Source organism: Carlito syrichta, unplaced genomic scaffold, assembly GCF_000164805.1.
Source record: "Carlito syrichta isolate Samal-C Ts95f unplaced genomic scaffold, Tarsius_syrichta-2.0.1 Scaffold227292, whole genome shotgun sequence".
In the NCBI taxonomy this organism is placed as follows: domain Eukaryota; kingdom Metazoa; phylum Chordata; class Mammalia; order Primates; family Tarsiidae; genus Carlito; species Carlito syrichta.
This window is the reverse complement of record NW_007171388.1, coordinates 1005-8025: the sequence shown is the minus strand read 5'-3', so window position 1 is coordinate 8025 and position 7021 is coordinate 1005.

The window sequence follows — 7021 nt, the reverse complement described above, 5'->3', positions numbered from 1 at the left end:
CAGGTGCGGGCCTTTCCCTCAGGTGAAGATGATCTCTCTTAGGTGCAAGAGCTCTCCCTCAGATTCAGTGCTATTACTCAGTGGCAAGAGATCTCCCTCATGTGCTCTTCTTCAGGTGCTGGTCTTTTTTGTCAGATGCAGGGGCTCTCCCTCAGATGCAGAAGCTCTTCCAGGTGAATGGCTCTTTCTTATTTACAAGGCTCTTTATTAGGTGCAGGGGCTCTTCATCAGGTGCTTGGCTGTCTCTCAGGTGTAGACTCTCCTTCAGTTGTTGGGCTCTCCCTAAAGTGCTGGGGCTCTTCATCAGGGACTGGGTTCTTCTTTCTCAGGTGCAGGGCTTTCCCTGTTATCAGGGCTCTCCATTAGGGGCAGAGGCTCTTCATCAGATGCTAGGCTGTCCCCTCAGGTGCAAGGCTCTTCCTCAGATGTCAGGCTCCCCCAGAGGCTCTTCATGGGGGCTAAGCTCTCACTTAGGTTAAGGGGCTCTCCCTCAGCTGCAAGAGCTCTTTATCAGGGGCTAGGCTCTTCTTTCTCAGGTCCAGGGGCTCTCTCAGGTGCAGGACTCTCCCTCAGGTGCATGGGCTCCTAATCAGGTTCTAGGCTTTCCCTCAGGTGTAGGGCTCTCCTTCAGGTGTGGGGCCCTTTATTAGGTACTGGGCTCTTTCTCATGTTCAGGGCTCTTTCTCCACATCATGTGCAGGGATTCATCATGTGCAGGGCTCTTTCTTCAGAGCATGGCCCTCCCTTACCTGCAGGACTTTTTCTCAGGTACAGGAACTCTTCATAAGGTACAGGGATCTCCCTCAGATGCATAGGTGCTCCCTCAGGTGGCAGGACTTCTTGTTAAGTGCAGGGGCACTTCAGGCGCAGGGCTCTCCCCCAGGTTAAGGGGCTCTTCATCAGATACAGAGTTCTCCCAAAGTACATGAGTTCTTCATCAGGTGCTGGATTCTTCCTCAAGTGCACAAGATTTCTCTCATGTGGAGCTCTTCTTTAGGTGTAGGGGGATCTCTTCTAAGTACAGGGACACTTAATCAGGTTCTGGGTTCTTCCTCAGTTGCAGAGATCTATCTCAGTTTCAGGGCTTTTTCTTGAATGCTTTCTTTCTCAGGTGCAGAGTTCTCCCTTAGGTGCAGGGCTCTCCCTAAGGTAAAGGGTCTCTTTCTCATTTGCAGGGGTACTTCTTCAGATGCAGGCTGTCACTTAGGTTGAGAGACTCTCCCCCATGTTCAGGGGCTCTTCCTCAGGGACAAAGTATCACAGATGCAGTGCTCTTTTTTGCATGAATGGCTCGCCTTCGGGTGTGGGACTTTTCATCAGGTGCAGGGGCCCTCACTCAGGTGCAAGACTCTCCTTCTGGTGAAGGGCTCTCCCTTAGGTGTAGCAGCTCTCCGTTAGGTACAGGGGCTCTCCCTCAGGTGTAGGTGCTCTGCCTCAATTTCAGTACTCTTACTTAGGCGCAAGTCTCTTTCTCAGGTGTAGGGGCTCCTCATTAGGTGCTGGGATCTTCTTTAGGTGCAGGCTCACTCTCAGGTTCAGGGCATTCCTTAAGGTGCAGGGCTCTCCCTCTGGTGCAGTGGCTGTCCCTCAGATATGGGAACTTCTTCTCAGATACAGGGGCTCTCCCTTAGGTGCAGGGGCTCTTCATTGCAGAAGGTCTCCCTTACATGCAGGAGCTCTTCCTCTGATGCCGAGCTCTCCCTCAGTTGCAGGAGCTTTCCATTAGGTCCAGGGACTCCCCATCAGCTTCATGGCTCTCTGTTAAGTGCAGGAGCTCTCCATCAGGTGTGGGAGCTCTCCCTCAAAGACAGAGCTCTCTCTCAAGTACAGGGACTCTTCCCCAGATGCAGGATTTTTCCCAAAGTGCAGGGGCTCTCCCCCAAGTCAGGGCGACTTTCAGGTGCTGGGATTCTCTGTAAGGTGCAAAAGCTCTTTCTCAGGTGCAGGGTCTCTCCCTCAGCTGCAGGAGCTCTCCCTCACGTTTAACTCTCTTGCTCAGGTGCTGGAGCTCTTTCTCACGTGCAGGAGCTCTTCATCAGGTACAGCGTTCTCCTTCAGTTGCAGGAGCTCTCCCTCAGGTGCATGGCTACTTCAGGTTCATAGCCTTTTCATCAGATTTCAGGTTCTCCCTCAGGTCAGGACTCTATTAGGGGTGCAGAACTCTCCTCCAGGTGTGGGGCTTTTCATCAGGTGCTGGACTTTCCTTCAGATGCAGGAGTCCTTTCCCAGATTTGGGGCTCTAGCTCAGGTGTAGGGATTTCCCTCGGGAGCATGGCTCTACTTCAGGTGCAGGACTGTCCCTCAAGTTCAGAACTCTTCATAAGGTTCTGGGTTCTTCCCCAGATGCAGGAGGGTTCCCTCAGTTGCAGGGGCTCTTCTTTAGGTGCAGGGATCTTCCCATGTATATGTGTTCTTCCAGTGCAGAGGCTCTTCATTAGGTGCTGAACTCTCTGAGGTGCAGGAGCTCTTCTTCAGGTATAGGGCTCTTCCCCAGGTACAGGGGCCTTTACTCGGCTTCTGGGCTCTTCCTCAGTTGCAGGACTGTATCTCAGGTGCAGAGCTCTTAATCGGGTTCATGGCTCTTCTCAGGTACAGAATTTTCCCTCAGGTGCAGGGCTCTCCCTCAGGTGGAGGAACTTTCCATGAAGTGCTGGGGCACTTCTTCAGGTGGAGGGCTGTCCCTTAGGTTGAGGGGCTCTTCCTTATATTCAGGAGTACTTCCCCAGAGGCCAGAGCTCTTCTCTAGGTGCAGGGGCTCTTCTTCAGGTGCTTGACTTTTTCTTAGATGCAGGGGCTCTTCCGTAGGAAAAGGGATCTCCCTGAGGTACAGTAGTTCAGATTCAGCACTATTATTCAGGTGCTGGAGATCTTCCTCATGTGCAGCACTTCATTAAGTGCTGGGCTTTTTGTCATGTGCAGAGGCTCTCCCTCAGATGCAGGGCTCTCTCTCAACTGTTTGACTTTCCTTAAGGTGCGGGTGCTCTCCATCAGGGGCTGGGCTCTCCCTCAAGTGCAGCAGCTCTTAATCAGGCGCAGGGCACTCTCTCAGTTGCGGGGACTTTTCCTCAGGTGTAGGGCTCTCCCTTAGGTGTAGGAGCTCTCCCTTAGGTACTGGGACTCTCCCTCAGGTGTTGGAGCTCATTCTCATGTTCAGCACTTTTACTGAGGAGTAGGGCTCTCCCTTAGGTGCAGCGCTCTCTCTCAAGTCCAAGGCTCTCCCTCAGATGCAGGGCATTTCCTCAGGTACAGGGCTCTTCCTCAGGTCTAAGACTCTTACTCAAGTGTAGTAGCTTCTTCTAAGGAACTGGGTCTCTCCTTCATGTGCAGTGGCTCTTCTTCAGGTGCATTAGCTCTCCTTCAGGGGGGAGGCTTTTTATCAGGTACTGGGCTTTCCTTCAGGCGCTGTCTTTCAGGTGCAGGGCTGTATATTATGTGCAGAGCTTTCCCTCTGGTTCATGGTTCTCCTTCTAGTGCAGGAACCCTTCATAAGGTGCAGAGTACTGAAGGAGACCAGAGCATAAGCTGACAAGGTTCTTGTGTTCTTGGCTTGTGTTCAAGGAACCAAGCCTATACTCCCTCATCTCGGAGCAGATGTGATGTGGGGAGCAGACAAGCACCGCCCCTATAGCAGGCCTTGAGTACTTGTAGGCAACGGTCTCGCCTGAAAGTTCTGCATTCTAGCCAAAGGCAGGTGAGGGATGCAGCCTGTTACATAAAATGTAGTGGGCCTTGAGTACCCCAAGCTCATAAGCAGGTCTCGCTTGGAAACTATGCATCCTAGTCACAGGCAGGTTGTGAGGAATGCAGCCTGCTACATGAAGCAGTGTCTCAGATGCCCACACATTCAGATAAAGTCTTAGCTACAGTAAAGCCCTAGGCACAAAAAGATAAATGCAGAACTTGCCTTCTAATAGCAACATATTTCCACTGTGGTTCACTCATCTCCCCTAACCTTGATTTGTTACTTTATAATAAAACAAAGCGACATGACGTCAAGCACACCTGGCTTGGATGCCTGGACCAAAAGTTGATACTGCTTGTTTTTTTACAATAATGCCTTGTACAGTTTTGCCCTAATAAGAAGCATGCTAAATAATAAACGCACTCTCACCTACTGAGTAGAGAGACCTCCAAATCCCGCTGTCTCTTGTCTTTCTTTCTCATTCCCTCCCCTCACCTCAGGCCCTGCTCTGTGGAGGCTGGACTACCGCAGAGTACTCCCTCAGATGCAGGGTCACTCCTTCAGGCAGTGTCCCCCATGTGCAGGAGTACTTCTTCAGATGCAGGACAGTACCCCATTGAAGGGATTCTCCCAGTGCAGGGGCTGTTCATCAGATGTAGGGCTTTCCCCCAGGTTCAGTGCCTCTCCATCAGGTGATGGACTCTTTCTCAGGTACAGGGACTCTTCCTTAGGTTAAGGACCTTTTCTTCAAGTGCTGGGCTCTTCCTTAGCTGCAGGGGTCTCCCTTAAGTACAGGGACTCTTCATCAGGTGTGAGGGCTCTACTTTAGAGGCAGAGGCTCTTCCTGAGTTGCAGGATAACTTCCAGGTGCAGGGGCTCTCCTTCAGTTACAGGAGCTCTCTCTCATGCAGGTACTCTTCCTCAGGTGCAGACTTTCCCTCAGGTACAAGGCTCTTTCTTCAGTACAGGGACTCTTCATCAGATACATGGGCTCTCCCTTAGGTGCAGGTGCAGGAGCTTACCCTCAGGTTCAGGGGCTTTTCATCAGGTGCTGGGCTTTTCCTAAGGTTTGGGGTCTCCTTCAGGTGTAGGGCTCTCCTTCAGGTGCATGGCTCTTTCTCATGTGAAAGACTCTCCCTCAGGTGCAGACTCTTCATAAGGTGCAGAGTTCTCTTTCAGATGCAGGGGCACTCCCTCGGATGCTGGGACTTTTTCTCATGTGCAGGATCACTTCAGGTGCAGAGCTCTACCCCAGGTGCACAGCTCTTCATTAGGTTCTGGGCTCTTCCTCAGTTGCAGGACCCTATCTCAGGTGCAAGACTTTTTCTTGGCGCTAGACTTCTCCTCAGGTGCAGGGGCTCTCTCAGGTGCAGGGCTCTCCTTCAGCTTTTGGGCTTTCTCTAACATGTGGGTGCTCTTCACCAGGGTCTGGCTCTCCCTTGGGTATAGGGGCTCTCTGGGGAGCAGGTCTCTCCCTCGTTTTCAGAGCTCTTCGTCAGTGGCAGGGACTCTTCACTAGGTGCTGGGCTATCTCTTAGGTGCAGGGTTTTTCCTTAAGTGTTGGGCTTTCACTAAGGCACCAGGGCTCTTCATCAAGTGGTGAACTCTCTCACCTTTCCTCTCCCTCATTTGCAGGGCCCTCCATTAAGGGCAGGGACTCTTCAGATTCTGGGCTCAGCTCAGTTGCAGGGGTTTTTCCTCAAGCACAAGGCTCTCCCTCAGGTGCAGGACTCTCCCTTAGGTGTAAGAGATCTCCCTTAGGTATAGGGGCTCCCCCTCATGCTCAGCACTCTTATTCAGGTGCAAGATACTTATTCAGGGGAAGGGGCTATTCATTAGGAGCTGGGATCTCCCTCAGGTGCAGGAGATCTCTTTTAGGTTCATTTCCCTTAGGTGCAGGGACTCTCCCTCAGGTGCAGGGCTCTTACTCAGGTGCAGAAATTTCTCAGCTGCAGAGGCTCTCCCTCAGGTGTAGGAACTTCTACTGAAGTGCAGGAGGTCTTTCTTATGTGCAAGGACTCTCCCTGAGGTGCAGAGTTCTCCCATAACTGCAAGAGATCTTCATCAGGTAAGGGGGCTTTCCCTCAGGGGCAGGAGGTCTCTCCCAGGTGCAGGGCATCTTCCAGATGCAGGGCCTCTCCCTAAGGTGCAGCGTCTCTCCTTCAGATGCAGGAGCTCCTCCTCAAGTTTAGAGCTCTTACTAGATACAGGAACTCTCCCTCATGTGCAGGATCTCTTCATCAGGTGCAGCTCTCTCTCAGTTGCAGGAGGTCTCACTTAGGTGTAGGGACTCTTCCTCAAGTGTAGGAACTCTCCTTCGGGTGCAAGGCTCTTTCTTCAGTGTAGTGACTCTTCATCAGGTGCGGTGGCTCTTCCTCAGGGGCAGAAACACTTCATCAGGTGCTGGGCTCTTGCCCGGGTTCAGGGGCTCTTTCTCAGTTACAGGACTCTCCCTCAGGTGCAGGGACTTTTTCTCAAGTGCTCAGCTTTTCCTCAGGTGCAGAGGCTCTCCCTCAGGTGCATGGCCTTTTCCTCAGGTGCAGAGCTCTCCCTCAGGTACATGAGCTCTTCATCAAGTTCTAGGTTTTCCCTCAGGTGCAGGGCTCTTTTTGGGGGGCGGGTGTCTCCTGCAGGTGTGCACCTCTTCCTCAGGCACAAGTGCTCTCTCTCGGGTACAAGACTCTTCCTTGGATGCAGGACTCTCTTTCAGGTACAGGAACTTTTCATAAGATGCAGGGCCACTCCCTCAGGTGGTGGTACTCTCCTTCACGTGCATGGGCACTTTTTCAGGTGCAGGGCTCTCCCTCAACTGCAGGGGCTCTCCCTCAGGTTCATGGGCTCTTCACTGGGTTTTAAGCTTTTTTCAGGTGGAGGACTCTTGTTTGGATGAAGAACTCTCCTTCAGGTGCTGGTCTCTGCTTCAGGTGGGCTCATACTCAGATTCAAGGGCTCTTCCTCAGATGCAAGACTCTACCTCAGGTGCAGGGACTCTTTGTAAGGTGAATGTTCTCCCTCAGATTCAGGGTGGCTTCCTCATGTAGTACGACTCTCCTTGATGTGCAGGGGCACTTCTTCAGGTGCAGGGCATTTTCCAGATGCAGGGGTTCTTCATCAGGTGCTGAACTCTCTCTCAGGTATGGAGGCTGTCCTGCGGGTTCAGGACTCTCCCTCAGGTTCAGCCCTCTTACTCAGGTGCAGGACTTTTCCTCAAGTACATGGACTCTTCACTAGGTGCTGTGATCTCCCTCGAGTGCAGGGGCTCTCACTCAAGTTTAGGGCTCTCCCACAGGTGCAGGAGCTATTCTTCAGATATAGGGCTCTTCCCCAGGTGTAGGGGCT